At 35.9% G+C, this 13,093-nt stretch overlaps 1 protein-coding gene across 2 annotated transcripts in view; it reads left to right on the top strand.

Moving 5' to 3' along the window:
• Positions 1 to 3,701: 3,701 nt before the first annotated feature.
• The window catches only part of prr5l (proline rich 5 like), a 31,784-nt gene continuing 22,392 nt past the window's right edge, over positions 3,702 to 13,093 (top strand). Inside the window, exon 1 of one of the 2 annotated variants that reach the window (XM_055222749.1) lies at positions 3,702 to 3,932. The gene's annotated coding sequence lies outside the window, so the exon portion shown is untranslated. Of the gene's footprint in view, positions 3,933 to 4,583; positions 4,660 to 13,093 lie in introns of those variants that run through there. The other variant, XM_055222748.1, reaches the window with a different exon arrangement.

Genomic DNA, 13,093 nt, shown 5'->3' with positions numbered 1-13,093 from the left:
TTTCTCAAACTGTGGGATGTGAGTTTCTCTATAGTTCTAATATTTGATTAATTCAGACAAACTTTATTCACTTTTTAGGCCTGCTTTGGGTGATTTTTGGTGGCTAGAACTACTGAAGCAATATTATGGCCCAATTTTAGACTCCTGGTTTATACCTGGAGCAGATTTGTTATAGACCTGTTATAGACCTGGAGCAGACCTGTTATAGACCTGGTTTAGACCTGGAATAGACCTGGAGCAGACATGTTATAGACCTGGTTTAGACCTGGAACAGACCTGGAGCAAACCTGTTATAGACCTGGTTTAGACCTGGAACAGACCTGGAGCAGACCTGTAATAGACCTGGAGCAGACCTGTTATAGACCTGGTTTAGACCTGGAGCAGACCTGGAGCAGACATGGTTTATATCTGGTAATACTTGGACTACCGTTCTATTTTTAGGTGTGAAAAGTTTGAGGAACATTGCAGTACATTATTACTACCACTTCAGTTGCTAGCACAGTTGTCACACCTGATACAACTCTTTCACAATAAAACCTCCATGTAAAGTGTGTAACAGTCTGTTGGGCTTTTATTTTGAATTCACACACGTCACACACATAATTTATCTTTAAAGGTTCACTATGTATTTTTTCTGCTGGAGGATCTGCTACTTGCCTGTCTGGAGATGTTGCTGCTTTACCTGTAATGTTTCACACTACGGCATTAAACCTGTCTATCCTCATTCAAGTGCAAGTGTGTTTTAATTAACGTGTTTGATGCCATACTGTAGATCATTCAGTGCAAAGCCATAACATCTCCATGGACACAGGCAAATGGCTGACTCTTTACTAGAAAAGTTACGCAGTGCACCTTTAAACTTGAAAAAAATATTGACAAAGTAACAACACATTTAAACTGGTCAAAACAAGGCACATATTCTGAATTACAATGATGTTTCTCTTATATGTAGATCCTTTTGCTGTACTTGAGTCTGGCTTCTTGACTCTTTGGACCAGTCACAAAACAATTAACATTCGCAGCACGTCCTCTGCCACTGGAGCCTTTTCTTTAGCAGAGAAAGAGAAGTTGGACTAGACTCAGTTGTTTTGAAATGACTTTGGACTTTGGACAAAATAAGCATAGTGTGGGTAGAAATGTGCTAAATAAAGATTCATCTAATGCAGTAAAAAGATACGACCCAAATAGATACTCAAATAAATGCAAAAAGTACTTGGTGAGTTGAAATTACTACACAAGCACTAAATAAAAGCTTGAATGTAACATGTGATTTATGATTACGGGTTGATCTTGACACTACATCATGCGCAGATTCTGGATGACTAAAATACAATTATAAATACAGAAGTACATCAGTAAAATTGTTCACTTATTCACTTTTAAGTCATGTTATAATGTTGTTACCTCCTCAAAAACAGACCTGGAGTTGTGTTTTGTTTCATTCACACATGTTTTATTATTAGTCTCTCTAAATCTCCAAAGCTCAAAATGTTCTGTTCTACCTTGTGATGTCATGAAGTGGTAGTTTCCAAGTTAGCAGCTCAGTTTACCTTTAGTTCAGTAAAGATTAGAAATTACAAGGCTGAAATTTGCCAAATGATTCTAGTGAAGGTGTGTGGAGTTTAAAAACACAGTGGAGCACTTCCTGTATTACCACATGATGACGTCACAAGGTAGAATGAAGTGTTTTCTGTTTGAGAGAAGAACTCAGTCTAAATATGCCGGGTTTATCTGTTAAACATGTGTGAATGAAACAAAACAGACAAACAAAACAAAACAAATAAGAAAATACTGTAATATGGCCCTTTAAGTACTGCACTGTTAAAGGTGCAGGAGTAACATTCTGGTACAGAGAGGGTCCGCCATCTGCTTCTTTCTATGGAGATATATTTACCTTTTGCATGTTCCACAGTATTAAATGTATCTGTCAAGCAGGGGATGCCACCAGCCAAGTTACGGGTCAGACCTGTGGAGAGGCGAGCCTGTTTATAAGAATGCAAGTTTTCATATTTATGTGCACCAAAAACACCCATAATGACAGAAATGTTTAATGCTATAGTGTGGAATGTTCCAAGCAAAACAATAGCATTTCCACAGAGACAAGCAGGCATAAAACTCGACACCAGAAAAGTTACGCAGTGCACCTTTAAAGGACACTGTGCATGCACACATCTCATAAGTGTTAGTTATAATCATTAATTCATCAACATATTCATGACACATACTGGCAAAATGCACTTGTTAAAATTACAGCCTGAGTGGATGAGAGAAAATAGATTAATCTGGCAGGAAATTAACAGCACAACTTTCACAATAAAACATCTCATTTGTGCCCTTAAATATTAATGTTGATGTATTTCCACAGTCCAATATTTTGTTTATAAGTAAATAGGAGAACAAACAATGTTGTGGGTCTTAATTCTGAAAGAAGATTTGCTACTATAATGTGCTATATTCTGACAAATACTGCATATGCTAGTTATTTCTCTGTAATCTTCATTGTTGTTGGACAATGCAGTTAATTCAGGACTTATATTTATCACTATCACTTCCTCAAAGTTCAGGTCTCAGACGGAAGTCAAAATGAAACGATAAGAGAGACTTCCTGATCTCGATAAATCCAATAAGCTTCAATGCTGTGGTAATGATGATCTCATGGATGTTAGTTAACCTAAAACATCGCTGAACATCTTATAGGTATACCGTGTAACTTTTCTTGAGGACTTTCCCTGATTTTTTTTTTTCTTCAGGCAAAGCAATAACATATCCATGGAGACAAGCTGGTGGTAGACCCATCCCACCCACCCATTGTTTTTCCAGGTCAAACATTTTGGTCTATAGCACCCATGTTGTTGATTTAAAACAATATTGCTGACACCAACTTGAAATATATAAGACCTTCAATAGAAAAAACAAAACAAAACAAAAACAAACAAACTATGAACTATACATAATTCAGTGAATCCATCATGAATCCAGGACTGAACAGGGACAAAGCCAGATCTAAACCAGGTTTAACCTGTGAAAAACATCGATGCTTTAAAAATGATTCATGTGAGACCAGTGGTGCGACATAACAAAGTAAAAGTAGTAAAGTACAGTTTTTGAGTAAAAAATATAAATATCTCTACTAGTAGAGTAGATTTTAAAGTGGATACTTTTTACTTATACTTCACTAAATTTCAGAGCAGGAATCTGTATTTTTTTGCTCCACTATATTTTTTAACTGGATTGAAAAGTAAAAGTATTTTTTTTATTATTATTGTTTGAGATGTGCAGAAAAGACTGAGGATTTCTTTTTAACAAGTTCATAGCTTGAGCAAACTAAAATATACAAACGAAAACAGCTAGGGGGAAAAAACAAAACAAAAAACCCCAAAAACAATTCAGTTATTTATGTTGAACAAAATTCAGCACAAATTTGTATCAAAATCACTACATTTGAAGCTTTATAAACCCTCAAAATACTCTTATTTTTTACTCTTTAAGTACATTTTAAAAATAATTTTATTTAAGTAGATTTTACTACTTTTACTTTTAATTGAGTTTTTATTTTTATTTTTTTTTTTTTTTTGCTCTGGTATCTGTACTTCTTCTTAAGTCGTTAAACCCGCACTGTGCGGGTCTACGCCAGTCTCCATTCACTTTTAAAAACGCGGCTTTTATTTTGAAACAGCCCGGATGTGAGTGCACTTACCTGCGCGCACTTGTCGTGCATGAGCTGCAGCCTGTTGCACGAGCCCAGGGACGTACAAACAGCAGCATTTCTGTTCAAAGCAAAGAGATGTAAGCGACTTGGACATATTCACTAAACTTTATATTTTAATTCCAACGAAAAGGATTATTACACATTTTAATCAAGGGCGAAGATGCGGGTGTCGCGTTTGAATTTGCCCTGAACGACTTTTTTGGAGCGTGGGAAGTTTACCGAGGTGAGTCTGTGAACAGAGGGATGGATTTGGGGTTAAAAGCCAGAAAAGCGTGGGTTGTTTTGTGGAAATTTCGCGTCTTGGTGCTTTATTTACCCGCGAACACGTGTCAAAGTGTAGAGTGCTAAAATAAGACAGACAGAGAGAGGCAGAGACAGAGAAACACACTGAGAGACAGAGAAACAGAGAGACAGGGACAGAGAAACACACACTGAGAGACAGAGAGAAACAGAGAGACGGGGACAGAGAAACACACACTGAGAGACAGAGAGAAACAGAGAGACAGGGACAGAGAAACACACACTGAGAGACAGAGAAACAGAGACAGGGAAACACACTGAGAGACAGAGAAACACACACTGAGAGACAGAGAAACACACACTGAGAGACAGAGAAACACACACTGAGAGACAGAGAGAGACAGAAACACACACTGAGACACAAAGAAACACACACTGAGACACAAAGAAACACACACTGAGACACAAAGAAACACACACTGAGACACAAAGAAACACACACAGACACAAAGAAACACACTGAGACACAAAGAAACACACAAAGAAACACACACTGAGAGACAGAAACAGAGAGACAGAGGAACACACACTGAGACAGAGAAACAGGGACAGAGAGAGACAGATTAACAGACACAGAGAAACAGGGACAGAAACAGAAACAGAGAGACAGAGACAGAGACATCCAGCATCTCCACACTCACCACACAGAGGTAGGTAATATGATGCTAGAGTCTTCTTTGAATTGTAAGTAACTTGTAATTTTGTTTTGTTTTTTGTCTTATTTCACCAAATTGAGCTGACATAAATGCAAAACTAATCTTTATTTTTCTAGAAGTTGATAAAAATTATACTCCCTAGTAGATCACAACTGACACAAAATATGTGATCTTAAATTAAACCAGTATGTAACAGTATGGAGTAATAGAATACTCTCATATGCAAATATTTATAGCCTAGGTAAGCAAAACAGAAGAGCAGCATAATACTGTTGCTACTACTACTACTTTTACTATTACTACTTACACATTGGTGACAGTAGCTTAGTTTTTGGTGTTTTTCCCTCAGATTCAAGGTAACCAGTGCAATTCCAGCTCTCACATATGAATGGTGCTGTTGTGTCCTTGAGCCAGACACTTAACCTGCTTCACCCCCAGTGCTGCGTACACTGGTGCATGAATGTGTGTGTCTTGAATGTAGAAAAGTGTTGTATAAACTGTGACCATTTATCATTTTATTATTAGGTCTACTACCACTACTACTACTACTACTGCTACTACTACTTTTGCTTCCACTATTGTATACTTCTATTTAGAAACACTATCGTTTCTCCTGTGGCATTACTACTACTACAACTACTAGTCCTCCTCATTCTCCTCCTCCTCCTCCTCCTCCTACTAATACTACAGCTAACCCTAACCCTTTTTTCACATGATACCATCAAACTAATACTAATTGAAGTGGTATAAATCGACTCAATTTATGAGTAATATGTGTAATTTTGATATGAAATTCAAAAGTAATTAACCTGTGGTCCTGTGTCCTTATTTTGTGAGTCATTGTGAACTGAAAGAAAGCCACTTTAGGACGACATGCGGCGCTGCTTTTGGAAATCAAAAATCACAGAATGTTTAAATGTAAATATTCAAATCATGCTCGGGAAGTGACAGTCTAAAGTTTCAAACAGAAAGGACAATTTGGGCTGATTTTGTTGTTGCCATTCAATCAGCAGCATCATGTACTAGTGCAAGGTTATTATTGAAAATGTGAAAAATTCACCATGTGTGATTTTAGATATTCATATGACATTGACAGATTATTATGCAAAAGGACTGAAAAAAATGTGGGATCATGAAAGACCATTAGCATGATTAGCATACTTCCCTTTTGTTTGTGTTTGTAACCCCGTATAGTCTGCTAAAAAGTGGGCGGGGCAAAAGCTCTCAAAACTATTATGTATTTCTATGTATCTGACCCAAACTGCACTCACAAGACTTAAACCACATGGGAGTTCATGCAAAAACATTTGTTTATGCAGAAAGAAGTACTTGGAAACAATACTTTTAAACTCGCTCACTTCTCCTTTCGGCTCTTGTCCCGTATAAATCCTTAACGATAAACAATTAAACACTGCATCTTTACAGAACCTATTGTGATTTGTTTGATTGATGTATGTTTAAATAAGTCAGCGTTTAGTCCATCTCGTTTTCTTCATGTTTTTAAAGATCCTGTTTATTGAACAGACTTGTATTCATTTCAAATTTCCACCAGTAAGCTGCTAATTTCACCCCACATACCGGTACTTTTTTTCGGACTGCTACTACTCCGCACCTCTGTTGTGGTTGGCACTTCCTGTTCATTCCAGTGGAGAAGTAGATAAAAGTCTTGGCTCTAAAATATTCCATAAAGTCGATTGAACTGTGTGAAATGTTCAGTGTTCATGTGCACTAACAAGTCAACAATGCATCCTTTCTCCAGGTGGATGTGTATATGCAAAATAATACATGCAGTGATAATGCTGATCTGACCTTTAACCTGGCATGATGACAGGCACCTGCTTGTCTCCAGGTAGACAGATGTGTTTAATGTCATACTGTGGAACATTCAACAGACGCAATAACATTTCAATGGAGATACCGTATTTTCCGGACTATAAGTCACTCCGGAGTATAAGTCAAAAATGCATAGTAATGAAGGAAAGAAACGCGGTTATCAGGTTGTCAGTGTGACCGTAACGAAGATGTGAAATTATATACTCAGATGTGACTTATATGTGAAATAATAAGTCGCATCTCTGACCAAACTATGAAAAGAAAAAAAAAGTGCGACTTGTAATCCGGAAAATATGGTAATCAAGTGGCATACAGCTGCCCTGGGGCACGATGAGCGAGCTGTGGCTGCCATTCCGTGCCTATGGCTTCTCCTGACAACAACTTTCACATTATTTTAAACAGGCAAAGGGCAAAGGTGAAGCTTCTTGCCGCAGGTCAACCTCCGTCTCAATCCTGCCTAGACCAGAAAGCAAATTTTGAAGTGCGATATGTTGCTGAAGTAAAGACGATAAATGATGATATTGAAACTAATTTATGCCATCGACACGACAACCCTGCATGATTATCCCAATGGATGGACAGATAACAGCGAACATACAGAGATTTAAAATAGGCGTTAAAAATAGTAATGTTTAACAGGGCTATGCAATGACAAATACAAATACAAAAAACAAAACAAAAGTAACAACAATATAATAAAAAATATGAGCAAAGACAAGGCAGCACTTTAGTAATTTTGTAGTTTGTATATTGAAGCATAGAAGTCATTATTTTAACCTTTTACAGCTCAAATCTTATCATACTGCAAAAAAAACCCCAAAAAACCCAAAAACAACTAAACACTAACACACTAATATAAATAATAATATTAAGTTGATGTGGTAATAGGCATGGCACCATATTGAAATTTGGTGTCACGAATAACATGGCCACAGTAATTGCGATTAACGATTATATAACAATAATGATTAAAGCTGCAGTTTAAAAATGTTATGGATATGAAGAACTATAATTTTAATATTATGAATAGGTTTCATATTTAAACAGCTGTTATAGTACTGCACTTTGTTATAAGTGACAACAGCAAGACATTGGAGTTCATGTCTGTATACATTATAACTTGCAATGTATTTTTATTTATTTATTTATTTTTTACTATTCACTATGATCTAGAGATTGAACTAAATCGAACAGTGATCAAGAAGAGATCATCAGGAGAAGTAGGTTCGTTCTGCACATTCTGGTGACGAATGATTATTGTCGACCCAATTTTATCACGATAAACGATATTATTTATCGTCCCATCCCTATATAGTAATTATCGTGACCTAACTAAAAATAGTCTTGCGGTGTCCTGCTTTGCCTCCTCCTCTTCTGTTGGAGCTTTAAACGTCTTCTGTCTGTAATTGCATTAGTGTAAGTAGTTTCTCCTGACGGCAGCAGTAGTTACGGGATTAGCCACATGCTAAGGCTAACCCACACTTCCTAGCATTAGATCTCTGCTAATTTAATTTTACGTAATACTAATGTCATTTAGCTCAGTCTGGAAGAATAAACTCGGGAGTGATGGGCTGCAAATTTTCTGAGGAGCATTACAATTGTGCTTAGATTGGCGGTTTATGTTTGAATAATGAAGGATTCTGTTCAAAGTTCACATTTTAAACTCATCCGGAAGAACTGATAAAAAGACTGAAATAAAAACTGACAAACTAAGACACAAATCACATGTCAGATCATGTTTGTACAGATATAAACTACAGGGTTAGTAGCTGATTTGTATAACGTAAATGATGATACCTCAAAAACTGCAACATCACAATTTGCTAATATCCTTTTTAGCGCAAAACATAGTCCCATTTCTCTCCCATTTGAGTACTATATATATAACAGTACTGCTAATCTTAAGTACATTTTGGTTCTTCCTCCACCTCTGCTTGTGAGTAGCCTCAGTCTCTAGATGATCATGTTGTGTCAGACATATGATGAGTCCAGATGGAGCGTGGGGCAGTTCTCCTCCAGCGTCACGTCAACATTTGGTGACATTCAAAACACACGTCACTCAAAACAGGAATCAGAAAAAAACCCATCTAAAAATAACTTTGTTCAGAGCTGTAGACTAATTCTGATTTCCCAAAAAATAATGAGCGTTTCAGATATTATGTTTTGTTTTTCAGCTATAAACGTTACATTGCTTTGCCTGGAATGTTCCACAGTATAGCTTTAAATGTGTCAGTGTTGTATTTAGTCTTGTACATGTGGTTTTATTTCTAGAAAATACCTAGAAAAAGATGCATTCTTACACAGACATCAGGCGTGTTTTGCTTGTCCAGATCATCTCCGTGGAAACAAGCATACGGTGGAACCTGCTTTAGGAAAGTTCTTGATAAATAAAATGACTCAAAATGATAGACCATGTTCTTTAACTGGATAAAAATGAGAAAAATCCAGTACTAGATCAGGGCTGAACCAAGACTAAATTAGAACTTGGTCTGAACCCGGACTGAACCAAACCAGTACAAAACAAGACCTCCATGCAAACTTAAAACAGAGCTTAATCAGGTTTAATAAAGATTACAATAACTATTTTCGATCTTTTTAAATGTATATCTCACAGTTCTGATTGTGTCTGTTTTTACCAGTCAAGTGATTTGCTACTTGTATTTAAATGCAACATAATTATGAAATATAAATAAATGATCAGCTGAGAAACGACCGTCCAGTTCGTGTGAGGTGTCTTTGCAGCGGTTGTGGGCGTTTGGCGTCAGAGTTGTCATGGTGACGTTCTTGTCCAATCAGAGCTCGGATCCTGTCCGTGTGATGTTTGTGTTTGAAGCTGTGACTTTTATGTGTTGCTATCAAGTCTTCATACTCTGTCATGTACTGGGGGCTGTCCGTGAGATTAAACGTATTGGCAGTTTTCTTATTGATTATGTTGTACTTTGCCATGAAGTATCCAAAATATCCAAAAATGTTAAGAATGATCATTTTTATTAGTGACTAGACCCAAGATCTCACTGTATTATAACAAAAATCTGCATTCTAACTATATTAACTTGCCCCCATCCACATACTAATCAAATTTAAAAGTAGACGGGGCTATTTTCAATAACCATGACTTGTATAGCAATAACCACATTGTTGTCCGTTTTTACTTTTTTGAAACAAGAAATTTAGTTACCGGTAAATGAAAACAAAATTGCACATAATTTAATTTATATAAACCTCAAAACTAAAACTTAACAGAGAAAATGCCAACAACAAACTGGGCTAAAGGAGGACTCAATCATGAAAAAAATCTGTGTTTTAGATATTTTTTTTCTTGCTTTTCTTGTATTGCTTATTGTATTTTTTTTCATTTTTGCTCTATATTGTGCAGTCCTACTTGGAAAAAAAAAAACAAAAAAAAAAAAAAACTGCATCAAACTAATTTACTCAGCTTAAATGGGTATGGAATGGATGGCATAAAAATAGTAAATAAGTCACCTCATGTCTGAATTTAAAAGAAGAACTGATTCTGCTATTCAAATATAAGAAGCTGAACTAAATATCCAGTCCCAGTGGGGTCTCACGGTGGGTTTCAGATCATCATAAATATTCTAAAGACCAGTTTAATACAATTGCGGGCAGTTCAAATGCAGTTTTTGTTGTAATACAGTGAATTCTAGGGTCTAGTTAATGACAGAAAAGATCAAGTGCAACATTGACTTTTAGATATTTCATGGCGAAGTACAATTACTTATCAAACCTGCCAACCCTAGAGTTTGGACCAAAGTTTGAGTTCATGTTTCAGAGTTCTACTGAACATCTTATCGCTCTGAATGATGTAAACATGTAGCCGATAGGTTAATGTAGAAATTGTTGTTTTGAAGGACTGCAATAAGAAAATGGTTGAAAAGCTGCTATAAATAAATATGACAATAAAGTATGTACTCTTTCAAACAAGGTAAAGTGATGTGTACACGGATTTGACCACTATGGAACCTGCCTGGACACTGAGGGATTACACAGGTATTGCGTATCTATTTCTTAGTGCCGAAGTTGAGTTTGAAATGTTGGTATCGTGACAAAAATATAGCTGCCCATAAACACAGCTGCAATTTTAAATAATCTGTTCAGTTTTTTTCTACAGTGGCCCATAATAAATTTGTTCATTGTCCCTTAAGAATTTCATTAGGTCTTTATATTTTGGCTCTGGACCTAATCCTCTTGTTTCCCCAGTTTTAGAGTTTCAACAACCAATTGACTGAGAAATTCATCTGGAACTAGTGATTACTGTGTTCACTTAGCACATTATGGTTCAAGCTGGTTGTTGTAATAATACTAAAATTCAATATGTACATACAGACTGAGATGGGTAGAATTCGAGCAGGTCAGAATGACACTGATCAATCACCCACTCCAACATTTTATTTTGCCACGTATTATTATTTTTTAGTTATTTTTGTTGTAAACTATAAGACTTGAGCTGTAGAGGCTTCAATAAGTCACTTTTATGACTAATTATTAGTTAATTCTGCTCTATATTTGTTGCAGCTCATGTCTTTTAATGACGCTGTACATTATAAAACTGGTTCACTGGGATTATCGTCTTAAAGTAGCATCTATATTATCATTTAATGTGGTATTTCTCTGTAGCTATATATCGTGCTTCAAAATTTGTTATCATGACAGGCCTAGTGATACCTCATAATAGATTTTTTAAAAAGCAGCTAAATGGGTTAACTTTGCAGTAGGGAAAGTAGGCTTCAAACGCTTCACCACAGACATGATACAGATCAGACTGTAAGTGTGACTTCCTGTTTCTTGTTACTGTCTCTGGTTGTGCGAACTATAATTGCCACATGTGGCTTTGCTTAGCCAAACATTGAACAAGCCGATACTGACATACAATATCTGTCTCGCTTTTTTATCTGATAACCAGTATTTGACTTTACCAATATTCAGATTTTGAAATCCATCGCAAAGCACCAAAATGTATGTAAAGTTGTGGAAAAGTTCACAAATGAACTTTAAAAAAATAATTACAAAATGCATTTATCTGGGATATCAAATAATTTGTTGCATGATTGTTTAATCTTACAGCAAGTGAGTCAAAAAGACCAATCTGACACAGAGGATATGGGCACTCAGAGACTGGAGCAGAGCAGGAAAAATGTTGGCAAAGTACTTTTAAAAACACTTAGTCATGATAATTACTAATCAACTTATTGTTCAGTATGAAAGCTGGAACTATATATTTTGTGGCTCAATGTGTGTAAACATTTTTTGCAGTAATGGGGAGATTTCTGACATTTTTATGTAACATAAGATTTGAGATGTTGAAGGTTGAATAAATAACTTCTGTTGCTACTTATGAGCTCATTCTGCTGTTTATTTGATGCAGCTCGGGCTTTTTATGGCGCTGTTATTTGAAAATATGTTCACTGGAATTCTCCTGTTTTGTGTTAGAGGCATAAAGTAGTTTCTGTTTTATCATTTATTGCAATATTTCTCTGTAGCCATATATTGTGCTTCAAAATGTGTTATGGTGACAGGTCTAGTCTAAATACTTCCCACTCAAGAGTTAAACTTGTGCCACTTGTGTCTCATGTTAAATATGATGTGTGTGTGGACCAGGAGCTGGGTCATGTGACGTCCTGCTTCATGGATTAAACATTTCATGCATTTTTCACCTGCACCTGAAATGGTTCACATACATTACACACATGCATTCTTTTACATTAAACATGATTATACATGATTATAGTCAAAGAAAAATTATACTGTTTTTTATTACTACTACAACTACTACTACTATCCCAAATACAAAAACTGCTTCTACTACTCCCACCTCAAATACCAAGACTACTATTACTACTACATCTGTCTCAAATATAAGAAATACTACTACGACTACCTCAAATATGAAGACTACTACTACTATTTCAAATACCAAGACGACGACTACTACTACTACTACTACTACTACTACTACCTCAAATACAAAAAAATACTTCTACTTCTACTACCTCAAATATGAAGACTACTACTACAAATTCAAATACCAAGACGACGACTACTACTACTACTACTACAACTATCTCAAATACAAAAACTACTTTTACTACCTCAAATATGAAGACTACTACTATCTCAAATACCAAGACAACTACTACTACTACTACTACCTCAAATACAAAAACTACTTCTACTACCTCAAATATGAAGATTACTACTATCTCTAATACCACGACGACTACTACTACTACCTCAAATACCAAGCCTACTACTACTACAACTACCTCAAATACAAAAACTACTTCTACTACTACCTCAAATATGAAGACTACTACTCCCACCTCAAATACCAAGAAAACTACTACTATCTCAAATACAAAGACTACTACTACTACTACTACTACCTCAAATACCAGGATTATTAGTAGTATGTCAATGTCAAATGTACTTTTAAAGCACATTTAGAGTAACCTCAGCAGACCAGAGTGCTGTACATGTATACACAACCAGTTGAGAAGTTTTTCATTGATGTTTCTTGTTTGTTTCCATGATTATTTACATTATAGATTCTCACTGAAGGTGTCAAAACCATAAATGG

The sequence above is a fragment of the Periophthalmus magnuspinnatus genome, chromosome 6, assembly GCF_009829125.3.
Source record: "Periophthalmus magnuspinnatus isolate fPerMag1 chromosome 6, fPerMag1.2.pri, whole genome shotgun sequence".
Classification (NCBI taxonomy): Eukaryota; Metazoa; Chordata; class Actinopteri; order Gobiiformes; family Gobiidae; genus Periophthalmus; species Periophthalmus magnuspinnatus.
The sequence above is the reverse complement of the archived record's forward strand: the minus strand, read 5'-3'. Positions and strand labels throughout refer to the sequence as shown.